Source organism: Stegostoma tigrinum, chromosome 10, assembly GCF_030684315.1.
Source record: "Stegostoma tigrinum isolate sSteTig4 chromosome 10, sSteTig4.hap1, whole genome shotgun sequence".
NCBI lineage: Eukaryota > Metazoa > Chordata > Chondrichthyes > Orectolobiformes > Stegostomatidae > Stegostoma > Stegostoma tigrinum.
In genome coordinates this window covers 68,644,500-68,662,639 of record NC_081363.1, presented here as the reverse complement: position 1 = coordinate 68,662,639, position 18,140 = coordinate 68,644,500, and the positions used below count along the sequence as shown (strand labels likewise).

The following is an 18,140-nucleotide window of genomic DNA, read 5'->3' as shown; positions in this document are numbered from 1 at the left end:
TTCTGGTGCGGCCGCACTTGGAGTATTGCGTACAGTTCTGGTCACCGCATTATAAGAAGGATGTGGAAGCTTTGGAAAGGGTGCAGAGGAGATTTACTAGGATGTTGCCTGGTATGGAGGGAAGGTCTTACGAGGAAAGGCTGAGGGACTTGAGGCTGTTTTCATTAGAGAGAAGAAGGTTGAGAGGTGACTTAATTGAAACATGTAAAATAATCAGAGGGTTAGACAGGGTGGATAGGGAGAGCCTTGTTCCTAGGATGGTGACGGCGAGCACGACGGGGCATAGCTTTAAATTGAGGGGTGAAAGATATAGGACAGATGTCAGAGGTATTTGCTTTACTCAGGGAATGGAACGCTTTGCCTGCAACGGTAGTAGATTCGCCAACTTTAGGTACATTTAAGTCGTCATTGGATAAGCATATGGACGTACATGGAATAGTGTAGGTTAGATGGGCTTGAGATCGGTATGACAGGTCGGCACAACATCGAGGGCCGAAGGGCCTGTACTGTGCTGTAATGTTCTATGTTCTATGTTCTATGTTGTGTGTCTGACAAAGGCCCCTTGCAAGTTGCACAAATGGCACAAATAGTGCTTCCCTTCCAGCCAAAATTCGCCTTTTGTAGCATCATTGTTGCTTGTTTCCATGTTATTAAGATGTCCAAGTTGAATTTGCAGTCATCAATGATATGAGGAAAACACTTTTTACCAGCTTCTCACCCCTTCACTCTGCACGTATAGCAAATCGGTGATGAAATGATTGCAAATTAAATGTAGCTGTGCTTTGCAAATGGTTACTTCATGTATTTGTTGCTATTTTCAGTAAGCATGGATCATATACATTTACCAATCAAACTGCACTTTGCATTTAGAGTAGGGAAAGGAATGGCAGCAAATGCAACCCATAGCGGATATCATGAGCACCAGGCAATGTCCAGTTACCAGTTACTCCTGCTTCATCAAACCTCCATGTCCCCTTTTGCCACACATTAGCCAGACAACCCATTTCCATCCATGTGCTAAGGGGGGGGTGATGGCCTAGTGGTATTATTGCTGGACTGTTAATCCAGAGACCCAGATAATATCCTGAGGACCTGGGTTTGAATCCTGCCAAAGCAGTTGGTGGAATTTGAATTCAATATAACATCTGGAATTAAGAATCTAATGATGACCATGAATCCATTGTCGATTTTGGAAAAAAACCCAACCGGTTCACCAATGCCCTTTAGGGAAGGAAACTGCCATCCTTACCCAGTCTGGCCGCCATGTGATTTCAGATCCACAGCGATGTGGTTGACTCTCAACTGCCCTCTGGACAATTACGGATGGACAATAAATGACTCCTGTTGACTCTTGAAATGAATCCATCCTGTTAATGGATAAAAGAATTACACTGGAAACCAATTTAAAGTCAGACTCACATTTGTAGTGCTAAAAGATGCATGTAATAATACAAAGAACGCTGCTGCATGAAGGCAAAATCAATTCAAATGCACCTTACACCTTTCTCACTAATAATAGATAATATACTAATACAGTATACAAATATGATAATAGATGGATAATACAGGAAAAAAAAGGGTCATGGACACGTCTGGCCTCTTCTGTATTTTTGTGGGAACAAGTTTCGGACCTAGACTGGCTCTCTGATGAAGGGTCTAGGCCCGAAACGTCAGCTTTTGTGCTCCTGAGATGCTGCTTGGCCTGCTGTGTTCATCCAGCCTCACATTTTATTATCTTGGAATTCTCCAGCATCTGCAGTTCCCATTATCTCTGATGCATTTTGCATGCAGATTACTATGATTACAAATGACCTGCACGATGCAAGTGCCTGATTAATGCAATTGCTGGGCCTCATGTCATTCACAACTCGAATCTGCATGCCAATTTGGTAGTTATCACAGCTGTCTTCCATTTTCATTGCTTATAGACTGTTCAAATGAAGATGGAAAGCAAATCAGGTTTCACTATGTACAGAGAGTCATAGGTTCAGCCTGGTAAATAAGGGTGCCCTCAAACCATCATGCTCCTTTCTATTGGGACTCCTTGTCGACTGTCAGTTCTGAACTTCCACAAGTTCCCACCCAACTCTTTCATTTACCTCTTTATCTACCAATGTTCACCCCTGACACCCAGCCTTTCAGTTAGCCAAGCAAACCATCAAACTGATTTAAAACTATGATAACCCGGAGTGGATGCACTGGTGATCAACTGTGTCCAAACCACTGAGGTGAGATTGGATGTTGTCCTTGACTAACTGACGTTCAGTTTGATGATAGTTTGCCTTAAATTGACTGAGGATTTCTTCCTTTAGACCTGGAGTCATGGCCGTTTGGCAGAAGCGTATGCAGTATGTTGGCTTGTGTTAGTTGTTGGCTGTGAGTGTAGCTGTGCCATTCACAGAGCTGGTTGTTGTAAAGCAACCTGTCCTTCCTGGTTCTGTCTGAACTAAACAGCAAGGCAAAACAGAAGGCCTGCAGGTCTTTAAGCTCTGAGTGAGGTGGCAAAGCACAAAAAGGCAAGCTAGAGAAGCTGTGGGTACACAAGTAGGCAAAAAGTGAGTAAGCGAGGAGCCTGAGGTAGACCCTAGTGCAGTCCATGAGATGAATCCTGTCCCTGCCCCAAATTGTCCTGACCACAGCCTTACAATAAAAAAGTTCTAGTGCTGCATTAAAGTGGAGAACTGTATTGAAAGTGAATCAGAGATGTACTATAATTATATGGTGAGACTGGTACATGTCCAACCTTTGTGGACAGGAGATGCAAGAGCTCACTGCCCACACTGTGTACTTTAACATGTTGGTGACTGCTGTCCAAGATGAAGTTCTGGAGGAGCAAATGGTAAACAGGAGCTGTCAGGTCCTATTCTGATATGGTGGCTCACTGGTGAGCAAGGCTGCCTCACAGCGCCAGGGACCCGGGTTCAGTTCCTGCCTCGGGCAACGTTCTCCCTATGTTTGCGTGGGTTTTCTCTGGGTGCATCGGTTTCCTCCCACAGTCGAAAGTTGTGCAGGCAAGGTGGATTGGCCATGCTAAATTGTCCGTAGTGCTCAGGGATGCGTAGATTATGGGGATTAAAGAGGGATGGGTTTGGGTAGGATGCTTTGAGGGTCGATGTGGACTTGATGGGCTGAAGGGCCTGTTTCCACATTGTAGGGATTCGGGGATTCTACGATTCTATGATCTTGGGAAGTGTCAGCATCTAATTTCTATCTGGTGTGTGGGTGAATAGGAAACTGCATCACAATGAGGCAAAATTAAGTGTTAATGGCATGCAACCGTCTTACTACTCACTAGTGAAATTATTAAAACTTAGTTGCAGAAATGGGCAATGAGAATCTGATTTCTCTGATTTTGTCATATTTTCTCAACTGGCTGACCGTTACCCACATTGTTCATGGGTTGAGATGATTCTGCCTATTGATTCTGTTCATCTTACCAGAAATGTTGCCATCAGGAGTCTGTAACTTAATGCCATTATCCTGGTCTAGAGTTGGACATCATTCCTTAAATGAATTCCATGCAGACATTTTTCTTGTACTTTACAAGATGGAATTCCTCCATTATTATTTCCTTATTTGTAGGACTGATGCACACATGGTTCACATTACAGAATTTTCAGGGCCACCCACTCAAAAGCCAGATTTCTTAGTTCAAATCAGAATGGTGCCATTGCTATTCTGATGTGAAAATAAAATGAGGTCTGTAGTGCAAATGTTACTGCTTGTCTTTGCAATTGGAGGTTATTGCCTGACAATATTCTGAATAACACTGTAGTTTTTAAACAATCATTATGAAACTAAATATGGCTTTCAGCCATAAAGTCCAGCAGCAATGAAATAACAGATGTGACCATTCCACTGGTCTTGCACTCAATGCAATTTTGATGGTGAAACCCTGCTGTTTTCAAGCATAAATTCTTTAAGAGGTGACAGAAAATGAGAAACAGCGTGTTGACATTTCTCAGTTCATTGAAGAGTCATTTTGTGTAGACTCAACTGTAATTATTATCATGTAACAAAGTGACATGCCATGGTTAGTTTTTACTTTTTTCTAACAATGTGGTTAACACTTTGCATTGTATTATCTGCCTGCAATACACAGATTTTCTGTTGGTTGTACTTTCTTCCTATTATCAAACATCTGCCCATTGATTTAAAGTCAGTCAACATCAAACTAGAAGAGATAGTGAGGAGTGTGAATGGAAACAGGGAAGGAGAATATTGCCAGTGGGGCACTGTTAAAGTTGTAGTGACAACAGCTAATCTTGAATGATCAGTCTGGATATTTGGCCAATAATAATATGCACCTTAACCACTCAAATAACTTGAAATAATTTGGAAAAAAATTTGCCTGCACTTATTTTTGGGTAGCTACAATTTCTCTAAAATAAACACACAAAATGATATCAGAGATAATGGGAACTGCAGATGCTGGAGAATCCGAGATAACAAAGTGTGGAGTTGGATGAACACAGCAGGCCAAGCCGCATCTTAGGAGCACAAAAGCTGACATTTCGGGCCTAGACCCATCATCAGAAATGGGGGAGGGGGAGAGGGTTCTGAAATAAATAGGGAGAGAGGGGCAGGTGAGTCGAAGATGGACAGAGGAGAAGGTAGGTGGAGAGGAGCCAGACAAGTTAAACAGGCAGAGTTGGAGCCAGTAGACGTGAGTGTAGGTGGGGAGGTAGGGAGGGTGTAGGTCAGTCTGGCAAGGACGGACAGGTCAAGGGGGCAGGATGAGGTTAGTAGGAAGGAAATGGGCATGCGGCCTGAGGTGGGAGGAGGGGATAGGTGAGAGGAAGAACAGGTTAGCGAGGTGGGGACGAGCTGGGCTGGTTTTTGGATGCAGTAGGGTGATGGGAGATTTTGAAGCTTGTGAAATCCACATTGATACCATTGGGCTGCAGGGCTCCCAAGCGGAATATGAGTTGCTGTTCCTACAACCTTCAGGTGACATCATTGTGGCATTGCAGGAGGCCCAGGATGGACATGTCGTCTGTGGAATGGGAGGGGGAGTTGAAGTAGTTCACGACTGGGAGGTGCAGTTGTTCATTGCGAACCGAGCATAGGTGTTCTGCAACGCAGTCCCCAAGCCTCTGCTTGGCTTCCCCGATGTAGAGGAAGCCACACCGGGTACAGCAGATGTAGTATGCCACGTTGGCAGATGTGCAGGTGAACATCTGCTTGATGTGGGAAATAATCTTGGGGCCTGGGATCGGGGTGAGGGAGGAGGTGTGGGGGCAGGTGATAGTTGTATTTCCTCATGGTTTTTTTTCATTGTTTAATATTTTCATTACAATGAGCACTGAGTCAAAATTACATAATTGGCAAAGGAGAGAGTTGGTGGTGGTATGGAATAGACAATTTATTATATTTGATCCAATCAAAATAATTTTTAAAAGTTTTAACTTCCATGCACACATGCTGAACGTCTACATAGACATAAATAAAAAGTGAGATTAGGTTATCTCTGTAGAGTGTAATAAAAGTTAACGCTGTACATGTTTTGTAGGCTGATGATTTGGATGATTCATGAAACATTGAATTTGGTGTTGAGACAAGTCCTTACAGAGCCAGCAATTGCTGAGCTGGTTTTAATATTCTGCCTGCTGCAGATGGTTGGTGAGTCAGCAGACAGGCCTCAAACTTTCAAGGGGTGTGGAGGAAGAGAGACAGAGGCTGTCTCATTCTCCACTAGCTAGCGACTCGGAGAAAAACAGTTTCTCAATCACAAAAGAGACTTTACTGGGTTACCATAGAATCCTACCCTTCTTGATGATTAGTTTCCTAATAAAAGGTCACGGATGGTGGATTCCAAGTCCATGGTGTACAAGACTGAATTACGACTGGATGGATTCCACGCATAGACCGGCCCTATTATCTGAGATGAGTATGGCTGATGCTTAGGCGTTGACTAGCTGAATGTACCTAGTGATTGTTGGGATGTTCTGTGAATGGGCCAGGACATGATCTTGTTAACACTTCTTCAAGATTAATGTCTGCTGAGTTTTCCAGACGGAATGAGTTCTTTTTAATAGCTTCAGAATGTGTAAGTTACTGTCCTGCAAGTGTTCAGCCATCTCAAACTGCTCTTCCAAATCACTGGAATATTGCTTCAGTCTTTTCAACCTTAGCCAGCAGGCTTCAGCCAGCAAATATATAAAGTCATTTTGGTCTAAAACATGCCTTTACCACATGGCTGGGATAAAGGAAGAGGACTTAATAAGACATGGGCTGCAAGTTTTTGATGACGGTCAGTTTATGAAATGTGGAAGAAGGGCGATCAGCTAGGGCTGTGTTGTGTCAAGTCTTGAGGTAACAATGACAAGAATGAGAGTTTCAGTAGCTAGTTAATGGAGATGTAAGTGAAGTCAGGTGATGATGCAAAGCTCAAAGTAAATAGTCTCCATGGTGGCACAAATATAAAGTCAGATCTCAACTCAGGGCCAAATGTGGCATTTTGCCAGCAGATTGACTTAACCTCAGACTATTGATAATAAAATGTGAGGCTGGATGAACACAGCAGGCCAAGCAGCATCTCAGGAGCACAAAAGCTGACGTTTCGGGCCTAGACCCTTCATCAGAGAGGGTCCTCTCTGATGAAGGGTCTAGGCCCGAAACGTCAGCTTTTGTGCTCCTGAGATGCTGCTTGGCCTGCTGTGTTCATCCAGCCTGACATTTTATTATCTTGGAATTCTCCAGCATCTGCAGTTCCCATTATCCCTAACCTCAGACTATTGTCAGGATAGGGACAGAATCAGTAGGCTACTGATCCAAGCATGTAATGAAAACAGAGGCTTAAGACTTCTCAATGTTTAATTGAAAGAAATTTTAGCCCCTGTAGTACTGGCTGCTGGATAAGCAGTGTGTTTTTTTTGCAATTGCCAGGGGGACAAGATAGTGGCAGTAGTGAGGTGGATCTGTGTATATCAGCATGCATGTGAAAATTAACACTGTACTTTCAGATGATGTCTCTAGGGGATAGCATGCAGATAAGAAATAGGAGAAGACCAAAATACAGAGTCTTATAAGACACCAGAGGTTATGGTGCGGGACAGGAAGAGCGCCCATTTCACTTTATTTTCTGACCACGATTAGGAAAATAAAAATAGATGACAACAGAAAGTTTTAAATTTTTATTTGTTCATGAGATGTGGGACCTGCTGACTAGTCCAACATTCGTTGCCTATCCCTAAATGCCCTTGAGTAGGTGGTGATGAGCTACTTTCTTGACTGCAGTCTGTGGGGAGCAGATAACCCTACAGCACTCTGAGCAAAGGTGTTCCAGGACTTTGACCTTGTGACAGAAGGAACAGAGACACAATTCCAAATCAGGAACTGGTCACTTAGTGAGGACCTTGAATGTAGTACTGCTCCCAGTCATCTGCTGCTCATGTCCTTCAAGGTTGTAAAGGTCACAGGCTTGCAAGTTGCTGTTGAAGAAGGTTTGGTGAAGTACTGTTGTGTTTGTAAGTACACATTGCTTTCACTGCATAGGCATGGTGACTGTTACAGGTCATGATGTGTGCCAGTCAAGTGGGTTGCTTTTGGCTCAGTGCTGCCATTTGTAACTTGGATGCAAGTGTGTCTTTGGTGATAATCTGGCAGGGATGGAAACCTGATTGGAGAGTTTCAAATATGGTGTTCCGAAAAAGGTGGATGGGATTTTGGTAGCAGCAGCATTTTCAAAGAAAGGTGAAGATGGAAGGGATTATGGGTTGGGATAGTAGTTCTCAAGTTTGCTGGGGTAAAGGGTTATTTTTCTGAGGCACTATGAGGACCAATTAAAGGAGAGAGGTCCAAATCTGCTAATAAGGGACCCATTTACAAATATCAGCATGAGAACCAAGAGGACAAGTCGTGCGGCCAGCAATTTAGCGGAAATAGGATCAAGAAAGTAGGAGGTTGATATCATGGGTTGAATGAACTCAAAAAAGACTTCGGGGAAATCAAAGAAAAACAAAAAAAAAGATACGCGTTACAGTCAAGTTGATGAGCAGGCAGATCAGAGTTTGCATGCTAAACATCTCAGTGTGATTGGGCACAAAAGTAATCAATTGTCTCTCAAGATGCCTGCATTAACTAATGGACCTGATCAAAATGTTGCCCAAAGCTTGAAAATCCCCATACTATTTCCTAAGTTGTACCGCAATGCATATAGGATGTATCTTGTTACTATCACACAGTTTTACATCTGAATTGGCCATCATGCTTCATAGGTTTGCTCTATTTTGAATGAACTAAATCTGATGATCAATCTTCAGCTAAAAGTCACCACACGCTCAACACCATTAACTACGTTTTTATGATATCAGGGGCCCAAAACTGGGTTTTGAGCTTCAGGAAATATAAATCACAACTGTAATAGGGTTCAATCCACGGAATTTTCTCCTGAGGTTTACAGTTTCTTCTGGAAGTCCTTACCCTTTAACACTATGTAAAATATTACATATGAGATTGAATATGAAAAACATAACTTCCATCTGATCATTATTCCACTTGAAAATTCAGAAATTTTTTGGTAGTAATCTGTGAAAATCGGAGTTTCTTTCTCTACAATGTTTTTATGCAGTACAGTTGCACTTCTCAACACATAAATACTTCACCAACTGCAGGAACCAGGTTTAAATAAAGCTTTCAGGGATTTGTAGGCTTAATGCAAAGCATCTGTGTCTAATCCAAATTTCACATTCTTGCTGCCAGTTACAGCCCCTGAAAATGTATAGTCCAAAGAACAAAGTGCCTATTTTAACAAAGTTGTGCAATTGTGCTACTGAATGCCTCTCCCTCCTGGAGACCAACCCTTTGAATAATAAATTTGTAGTTTGTAGCATTCAAAAGTTTTAAAACTAAGTCATGGAGAATTAGCAAGATAAAAAAAAACTGTATAAATATAAGATCTTTTAAATTTTTTATATCTTAATAATGGTTTGTAATAAAATGCAAATATAGTCTTTAATGTATGTGGAACTTCATAAGAAAATATAATTTGAAAGGATGCATTTCAGGTTTCTCCAAACTCCTTCTATATAAGCCTGGGGGAGTTAGAATAATGATACTGACCTGAAATAAAATTATAAAATCTTTTTTCAGCAATTTATGATTTTGTTTATAAAATCTTAATTCTGATTACAATTTTCCTTTGCTAACTAATGAGGCTAATTTGTGTATTTGAGGAGCTTTGTTCATCACTTAAGAGTTCAAAGTATAATTTTCTCATTCACATTTTTCCAGATCATCAAAGTAATGTATCACTTTATTTTCTTAAGATTGCACTTCAGTACACAGGTTTATTAGTACATGCATTTTTTATAAGCTCTCTTTGCTAAGTTAAATTTGATTGTTGTGAGTATCGCACAGCATTTCATCATCCGAAACATATGAAACACATTCTATAAAAAAATCATTTTTAGGAAAGAAAATTGGCATTGTTACCATCTTACACTTTGCTAACTAATGAATATGGCATTACAGATGATTGTGTGCATAATCATTCCAACCCTGCATTGGACTCTCAAATAGATCTATTGGTTTATTAGAATTGAACATACTTGACATAGGGTAAGGATCAGGATAGTCCTGCTGCATTTTTTTTGTTAAGCCGTTCAGTCAGTGACTTGAATTATGAAACTATGAGCTTAGCAACAACAAGATCAGAAAGAGAAACATTATTGTGATGTTATCTGAGTTCTCGCCTAGTAACTCAGAATACACAAAGTATTAAAATGGTGGAGAAAAAACTTTTTCTCTTTGCCTTTCCTTCATTATTTTTCTTCAGACTACAAAATTCTTTGTGCCATAACTGTTTTGTTGACTTAGTATTTCTGCTGATATACCCAAGTGTTAACTGCAACCTGTGTAACCCAGTGGACTGAAGAAACAAGAAAGATTAAGTATGCAACAATACTTCCAAAATCTTACTAAAATCCATGGGTTAATTGCCACTGTTCCAAGCAATATAGATTTATTAAACTATCAGCATTATGCCTGCTGAAAGGAGAGGAAGAAACAGGATATTCTACATGATAAATGCTTTAACTTTAGGGTTTATTGCAATAGGGGCTGAATTTTACAAATTACCCAAAATGTGTGTGTTTGGTATGGGAGTAGGCATGTAAACCAAGCCTGGCGGCTAGCTCACCAGATTCTCACCCATCCCCAAGCTGATTCCATAATACCAGTAGGTGAGCAGATGCTGAAACTGAAAGCCTGTCCCCAGTTTGCAAGTAAATAAGGAAAGGATTATTAGACTTATTCGCAAGCCGATTAACATGTATAATACACTACCCATGCCATAGTATCGCTGGCATGGGCAGGAATAGACGGACTGCCTTTCACTGCCTTGGTGCAAAATGATGGGAAGTCAAGGAGGCACATTGATCAACTGGACAGGGACAGTTCCCTCTTAAAATGTCAGTAAAATATCATTATGTGGAGGCGATGCCCTAATGGTATTATTGCTGGACTGTTATTCCAAAGACCCAAGCAATGTTCTCAGGCCCCGGGTTCAAATTCTGCTATGGCCAATGGTGGCAATCAATAAAAAAATCTGGAATTAAGAGTCTTATCTATGAATCCATTGTTAATTGTTAGGGGAAAAACTCATCTTGTTCACTAATGTCCTTTACGGAGGGCAACTTCCATCCTTATCTGGTCTGGCCTACATGTGACTCCAGACCCACAGCATTGTGCTTGACTCTTAACTGCCCTCTGGGCACTCAGGATGGGCAATAAATACTGGCCCAGCCAGCGATGCCCACATCCATGAATACATAAAAAAACTCTTCCTTCTGCATCACATGCATTCCAAAACCCAGGCTCTACAATCCATCCAAACTATTCTCATAACTGGATTCCAGGGTCACTTCTCAACCTGGGAACCCAGGACATACCTGGGGTTAGTGGGGTACTTCAGCTTCTCTTCTTCCTACTGCTTCCTGCAAACCTGGCAGTACCCCCACAAGCTGCTGAAGTCATCGGCCAATCCGATTGGTCAACAGTGCTTGGAGGGAGAGTCACTCCCACTGAGGGATCAGAAGTCACATTCTGAACTGCCTTTGTCAGCCTGCAGCATGTTGTGACTGCAAGGCATGTTTCTTGTTGGCATGACAAAGTGTGGAGCTAGATGAATACAGCAGACCAAGCAGCATCTTAGGGGCACAAAAGCTGACGTGTTGGGCCGAGACCCTTCTTTAGAAAGGGGGGATGGGGAGAGGGTTCTGAAATGAAAAGGGAGAGAGGGGCAGGGTTGGAGCCTGTAGAGGTGAATATAGGTGGGGACGTAGGGAGGGGATAGGTCAGTCTACGGAGGACGGACAGGTCAAGGGGGTGGGATGAGGTTAGTAGGTAGGAAATGGAGGTGTGGCTTGAGGTGGGAGGAGGGGATAGATGAGAGGAAGAACAGGTTATGGAGGCGGGGACGAGCTGGGCTGGTTTTGGGATGCAGTGGGGGGAGGGGAGACTTTGAAGCTTGTGAAATCCACATTGATACCATTGGGCTGCAGGGTTCCCAAGTGGAATACGAGTTGTTGTCCCTGCAACATTCGGGTGGCATCGTTGTGGCACTGCAGGAGGCCCAGGATGGACATGTCGTCTGCAGAATGTGAGGGGGAGTTGAAATGGTTTGCTACTGAGAACCGAGCGTAGGTGTTCTGCAAAGCGGCCCCCAAGCCTCTGCTTGGTTTCCCCAATGTAGAGGAGGCCACAAGAGTACAGTGGATGCAGTATACCACATTAGCAGATGTGCAGGTGAACATCTGCTTGATGTGGAATGTCATCTTGGGGCCTGGGATGGGGGTGAGGGAGGAGGTGTGGGGGCAAGTGTAGCACTTCCTGCGGTTGCAGGGAAAGGTGCCGGGTGTGGTGGGGTTGGAGGGGAGTGTGGAGCGGACAAGAGAGCACCAGACAGAGTGGCCTCTCCAGAAGGCAGACAAGGGTGCGGATGGAAAAAATATCTTTAGTGGTGGGGTTGGATTGTAGATGGCGGAAGTGTCGGAGGCATGCCAGCTTCTGGCTGATTTTCCTGCTGGGAGGTGAAGCAGCCTGATCTGTCTCTGTCAGCAACCTTCAGCCTTTTGCTTTCTTAATGATTGTCTGGGAATTTCAACTATTGTTTGGGCAGGGATGAGTAAAATTCTTCCCATGCACCAGTAACATGGTGGAAACTTTAGCAAGGAAGAAAAAAAACCGGCAATTCTAAATTACCCCTTTGTACAAAGAGAAGCATGTTGCTTGGTTTAAATTCTATGCAGCTTTGTGCAGGTGATGTGATTGTAGTTATTCCTGAGACTGAACAATAATGGTGACAGGCGCATGCATATTTTTACAACAAAAACTGGTGCATAAAATTATTCAGACTTCACAGCTCTGATAGGAAACTTCAAAATAAAATCTGGGCCTGAGGTCAGTTACATCTGCACTTTGCAGAATTTGCACCAATGCCTAGAATTTGAGAAGAATGCACTTTCCAAACAAAAGTAGAATAAATAAATATACAAGATAACCAAACAAAAAGAAAATTAGTAAAAGTAGCTGCAGCTCTGTTAATCTGTCATGTCAGTCATTATCTGTGAGATTAATTAATATGTTTTTAATTGGAGGTTCACATTTTGGAATTTTATGCATGTCATGGAAATCGTTGAGTCCTCAGTCAGGTTTCAGTTCAATCAGGATTAAAAAGTTATTGCACAGAAAGGGATTGAAAGAAAATGGCCAGTCCAATGATCACACTATAAATGTGCTAATTTTTAAAATACTGAGGTAAGTGGATTCGACGTTATCTAAAAACTCAAGATCAAATTCTGCCAGATTCCCCTGCATAACAGACTGTTCTGCAGTAGGATTTCCAGTTGAATTTCAGTAATGTCTCTTACATCGATGCTCTTCAATTTATTACCTGATTCAATAAAAAATTCATACAGAAAGAAATGGAAAAACAATGGATTGAGGCATTCAGGTGGTCTAGCTTTTACCCAGAAATCCATGAGCTGAATATTTACTGTATGCTCATGAACTAACTTTAAGTCTGTATAGTTTAAGGAATGGTCTCCCTTCCGATAAAAGGTGCAAAGAGAATTGCATTTCAGTAGACCACTGTCAATGGATTTCAATATACAATACTCAGAAAATTCTGCTCAAGTTAGAGGATGCCAAACTACTTGTAATGATTAGAACTGGTTGGACATCATTAACTAAGAGGTTCTTGATGGAGTTGTTCACCTGGGCCAATCAGGAAAGCTTTGGCTGACCAATAGAACAAGGAGATTAGAATTTCGTCATTTCAGGGCTAACTCTGAGCTGGTTGGTCACAGTCAGTGTACTGTGCAGTAGTAAATAAAGGGTGATTTGATGACTGGACACTGGCCTCTTACAGTTATTTCACTACTTCAGTAAAGAAACTAATACAACTTTTCTTTTAGCTTGCTGGTTGCCTGACCACCAGACTCTTCCTCAATGCAAATTAAGGAAACAGTATTTTATAACTGTCGGTTTACTTATAGTGCCAGGCACAGCATAAATTCAGTGACGCTGAATGAATTGGCTTGATAATTGATAATTTATTACAGGCACCAGGGAAATTTTATTGGGGCTGTAGGATTGAATTTCATATTTGTCCATTATTCTGTGAAATGTGTAAATGAGCAGTCCTTATGTGTTTATTTTACATAAGCACTTAAATTTTTCTCCCTTAGTATTTATAAAGTTGATATATGCACAGTAAGATTGCATGAAGGATGTGTTAGTTGAAAGTAGGCAATTTGGATTTTTTAACAGTAGGAAAGCAGTAGTGTTTAGCTGTTCTGGGACTAGGAGTGTAATATAAAGTCGAATTATGGGCATATTGAGGATAATATTGGGATTTTGGTAACAGAATGCTGGGGGACTGGCGGTAAGGGAGTTAAGTTTTGCTTCTGCCAGCAGCGAACAGAAGTGAATGTCTGGCAGCACAGTATTGAGGTCTGGCAACACCGATATGTAATGTTTTTGAAAAACCTATCCAAAGAATGAATTCTGTATTTTTTCCAAAAGAACTGCGGATGCTGTAAATCAGGAACAAAAAAAAAGCTGCTGGAAAAGCTCAGCAGGTCTGGCAGCATCTGTGGAGGAGAAAACAAGAGTTAACTTTTCGGGTCCGGTGACCCTTCCTCAGGGCTAATCACTATGGTTTACTAATGTTGTTTTCCTCTCAGCCTTTCATTATCTCTCTCAACTTGACACATTTTCTGTGGTGAAAAAACTGAAGTTAATTTCACAGTTTTAGTTTAATTTTCTTCTCGGCCCCATAAACATACTCTAGCTACCACAAAGTCTTGCTTCTCTGCCATTGCCTCACCCACAGCATTTTTTTCCTATGATAATTTGATACAATTCGCTCCGCTCCTTAGGCTATGAAGGAGGGCAGTTAAGAGTCAATAAGACATGGGAGTAGAATTAGATCATTCAGCTCATTGAGCCTGCTCTGCCATTCTGAGAGATTATGGCTGGTCTGACAATCTATAACTCCACTTTCCAGACTACTCCCTACAACCCTTGATTCCCTTACTGATTAAAAATCTGTCTATATCAGCCTTGAATATACTTAATGTCTTAGCCTCTACATCCCTTTATGGTTCAATAAAATCCACAGATTCATTACCCTTTGAGAAAAGAAATTTGTCCTTATCTCTTTCCTCAATGGGCAGCCCCACATTCTTTGATCATGCCCTCTGGTGTTAGATGCTCCTACAAAGGAAAGCAAACTTTCAGTATCTACCTTGTCAAGTCCTTGGGAATCTTGAATGTTTCACATTCTTTCAAACGCCAATGAATACAGACGCAACCTACTCAACCTGTCCTCCTGAGATAGACCCTTCATACCTGATCAGATTGATGGACCTGCCCTGGACTGCTTCCGATGTCTCTTTGCTTCGAAAAAGGATATCATTCACAGTATGCCAGCAGTGATATGACTGGTGCCTTGATAGTTTCAGCAAGACTTCCCTATTTTTGTAATAATCAACATCTAACCACATATTGAAGTTGTGTCTCATCAGTTTTGATAGTTTGGAGTAATTTTCAAATTTCAAAATTGTATCCTTGATTACGAAGTCTAAATCATTAATATAAACAATGGCTCCAACGCACTTTCTTGTGGCATAACACTTCAACCTTCATCCATACTGAATAGTTAATCTTTATCCCACTCTACTTTCTTTCAGCCAGCCAGTTATCCATTTTACTACTTGTCTCCAACTCTCTATGTCTTTATCCACGCATCTATTATATGGTATCTTATCAAACAACTTTTGAAAGTTTGTGTTGCCAATTATGAGTTCCTCCAGGTGACCAAATGTGCGTTGCTATTTATTTGAATACCTTGTTTCCTTTATGTTTGTGAGCCAATCTCAGCCTTAGTCAAGATTTATTGGACATTCAGCAGTGTTCATCTCTATGATGTTGGAGGTATTTCTTAAATATGTATACTATCAGACCTAGTAATTTGTAAGTAATTGGATACCAGGATTCTTTCCTTTTTTTGTGGAGTTCTTTGGAACATCTTTATCCACAACATAATTGCAGTTGTTGCTGTTGTACTCAGTGTCATGTTCAGATTACATGATGAAAGTATCCACCTAACTGCAGTGCTGGGAGTAACCAAACCATCTGTAAAATGTGTTCCAGAATTAGGATTCCTAAAGGCCTCTATTATGTGGTATTAAGCTCAGCCTTAGAGTTACCAATGCTGTACTGATCTGATCTCAACATCTTGCAACTCATGGTTGATTTTTGATATTATCTTATCACCCTTGAGGTGTCCTGAAGTATTAAATGTCCTGAGGTATTGTCATCTGTTAAGTGGAGAACAAAGATGTGGCTTTCACTGACTCCTCCATTTCCAGGTGTAAGACGCTCCTATTCCCTTGTGAATAGAAGAATACTCTCAAAGCTACTTATCAAACAAATTGAGAAGAGCTATTACTGCTGTATTGTTACTGCAATCTCATGTTTTGCTTTCCAGTGTTTTTGAAATCGTCGTATAGGTACGGCGGTTGTTCTTGCAATGTTTTCCCATATTCAGCAACATGTGCCATTAATAAATTATTCTAAACTTTAATGTGATTGTGAATTACATTGTTATAACCAAGAATAAAGCATTGTTTCCCTTTGCCCTTTTGCTTCACAAATGAAACAAAATAGGTATTACTGTTGATTCTGTATGTAATATAGAAATTGATGTTAAAGATTTTAGTTATACCCATGGGGAAGAAGTAAAGCCTTTTTAATTTTGATTGGTGAGGTTGGATGTATTTTGTTGAGGATCGATTACATTTCGTGTTTCAGTTTTGGATTCAAGTACAAATACAATCAAATATAATGCTACTGGAGCAATTAGAGTGTTCAGAAACTCATCCTGTTTCGGTCATTGGCAAATCAACAGTTCATTTTGTTGATTGTCCAATTTTTATTACATCTTTATCTTTGGATAAGGAGGTTATTCAAGGCAGAGATGGATTGCTAATGCAATTGTTCTAATATCATCATACAAGTTTTAAACAAAAGGAAAAACATTCGAAATAATCATGTTTAAGCTGAAACAGTCTAGTTACTAGTATCTTCCCTTCAAGGAACATTGTCCCATAAGTTATCTTCCTGTCACATGCCATGCTTCAAATGATCAAAGTTAAGGTGGATCCTGAGATCTTTATGCCCTCAAGTCATGTGCTTTCACGCAGTGATGATATCATGACCATGTCTCTTAAAGTTGTACTGACATAAAGACATAATACAACATCCCTCTTTTCTTTTCCGAAGTCGTATTTGGTGCCACCGAGAAGCTTGTGTAGCAGCAATGAAATCTCTGAAATAAAATGAAACAAAGAATGATGAAAATCTAACAACCTCTGAAAAATTGAAAAAAAGAAAAATGTGTAAGTGAAGAAAAGCAAAATGTAAATAAAGTAGATATTTAATTTATAATGCTTCATATTATGCATGCATGTGTATGTGTGCATTTTAGAAAATTGGAGGTGAGCATGCTCAGTTGGAATTTATCATTAAATGGCTGTATTGACAGACAGTCTTTTCCTAAACATAAAAAAAAGTTCCAAAGTAGATACATATGCTTGTACACAATTTTTGAATTGATAATATGTAGGCAAAACAGAGTTTACAAGACAAACTTCAATATAAACAACAAACGCTAGCTATCACAGTGGGTCAGGCAGATTCATGGAGATAGAACAAACAAGCTAACATTTTGGGTCTGAATGACACTTCATCAGAGCTGAAGTGAAGTGTGGAGAGGACAGCATTTATGTTGTAGTTGTGTGAGAGTGTTGGAGTGCTTTGAGAGAAAGGATATTGATAGTTCGGATTAAGTGATTAAAGTGTGAGAGTATCAGAAGAATGATGTGTCTGACTGCCAGGCTCGAAAGAACAATACAGTCCCACTGGCGTGAATGGAGGGGAGTGAGGACATTGTGACAGAGAATATAATGAGTAAAACTAAAAGAAAGAGAAAGAATGGGAGTTGGTTCACAATTTGAAGGTGTTGAACTCAGTATTAAGTCTAGAAGATTGTTAAGTGCCTAGTTTGAAGATCAGATGTTGTTCCTCCAGTTTGTACTGTGATTCACTGGAATACTGCAGCAAACTGAGGGCAAACATCTGGGCATGCAAACAGGATGCTGTTATAAATGACAGGCCACTGGAAGGCCAGGTTCTTGCTTGTGCATAGACCAGAGGTGTTCTGCAAAGCTTTAACCTAGTCTAAGATAACAAAGTGTAGAGCTGGATGAACACAGCAGGCCAAGCCGCATCGTGGGAGCACAAAAGCTGACGTTTCGGGCCTAGACCCTCCCTCAGAAAAGGGGGAGGGGTAGAGGCTTCTGAAATAGAGAGAGAGAGAGGGGGAGGCGGATCGAAGATGGATAGAGGAGATGGTAGGTGGAGAGGAGACAGACAAGTTAAAGAGGCAGGGATGGAACGGGTAGAGGTAAGTGTAGGTGGGAAGGTAGGGAGGTGATAGGTCAGTCCAGGGAGGACGGACAATACAAGGGGGCGGGATGAAATTAGTAGGAAGGAAATGGGGATGCAGCTTGAGGTAGGAAGAGGGGATAGGTGAGAGGAAGAACAGGTTAGGGAGGCGGGGACGAGCTGGG

At 41.2% G+C, this 18,140-nt stretch overlaps 1 protein-coding gene across 3 annotated transcripts in view; it reads left to right on the top strand.

Annotated features, from left to right (window-relative positions):
- The window catches only part of fsip1 (fibrous sheath interacting protein 1), a 353,871-nt gene that overhangs the window by 204,727 nt on the left and 131,004 nt on the right, over positions 1-18,140 (top strand). The window lies entirely within an intron of this gene.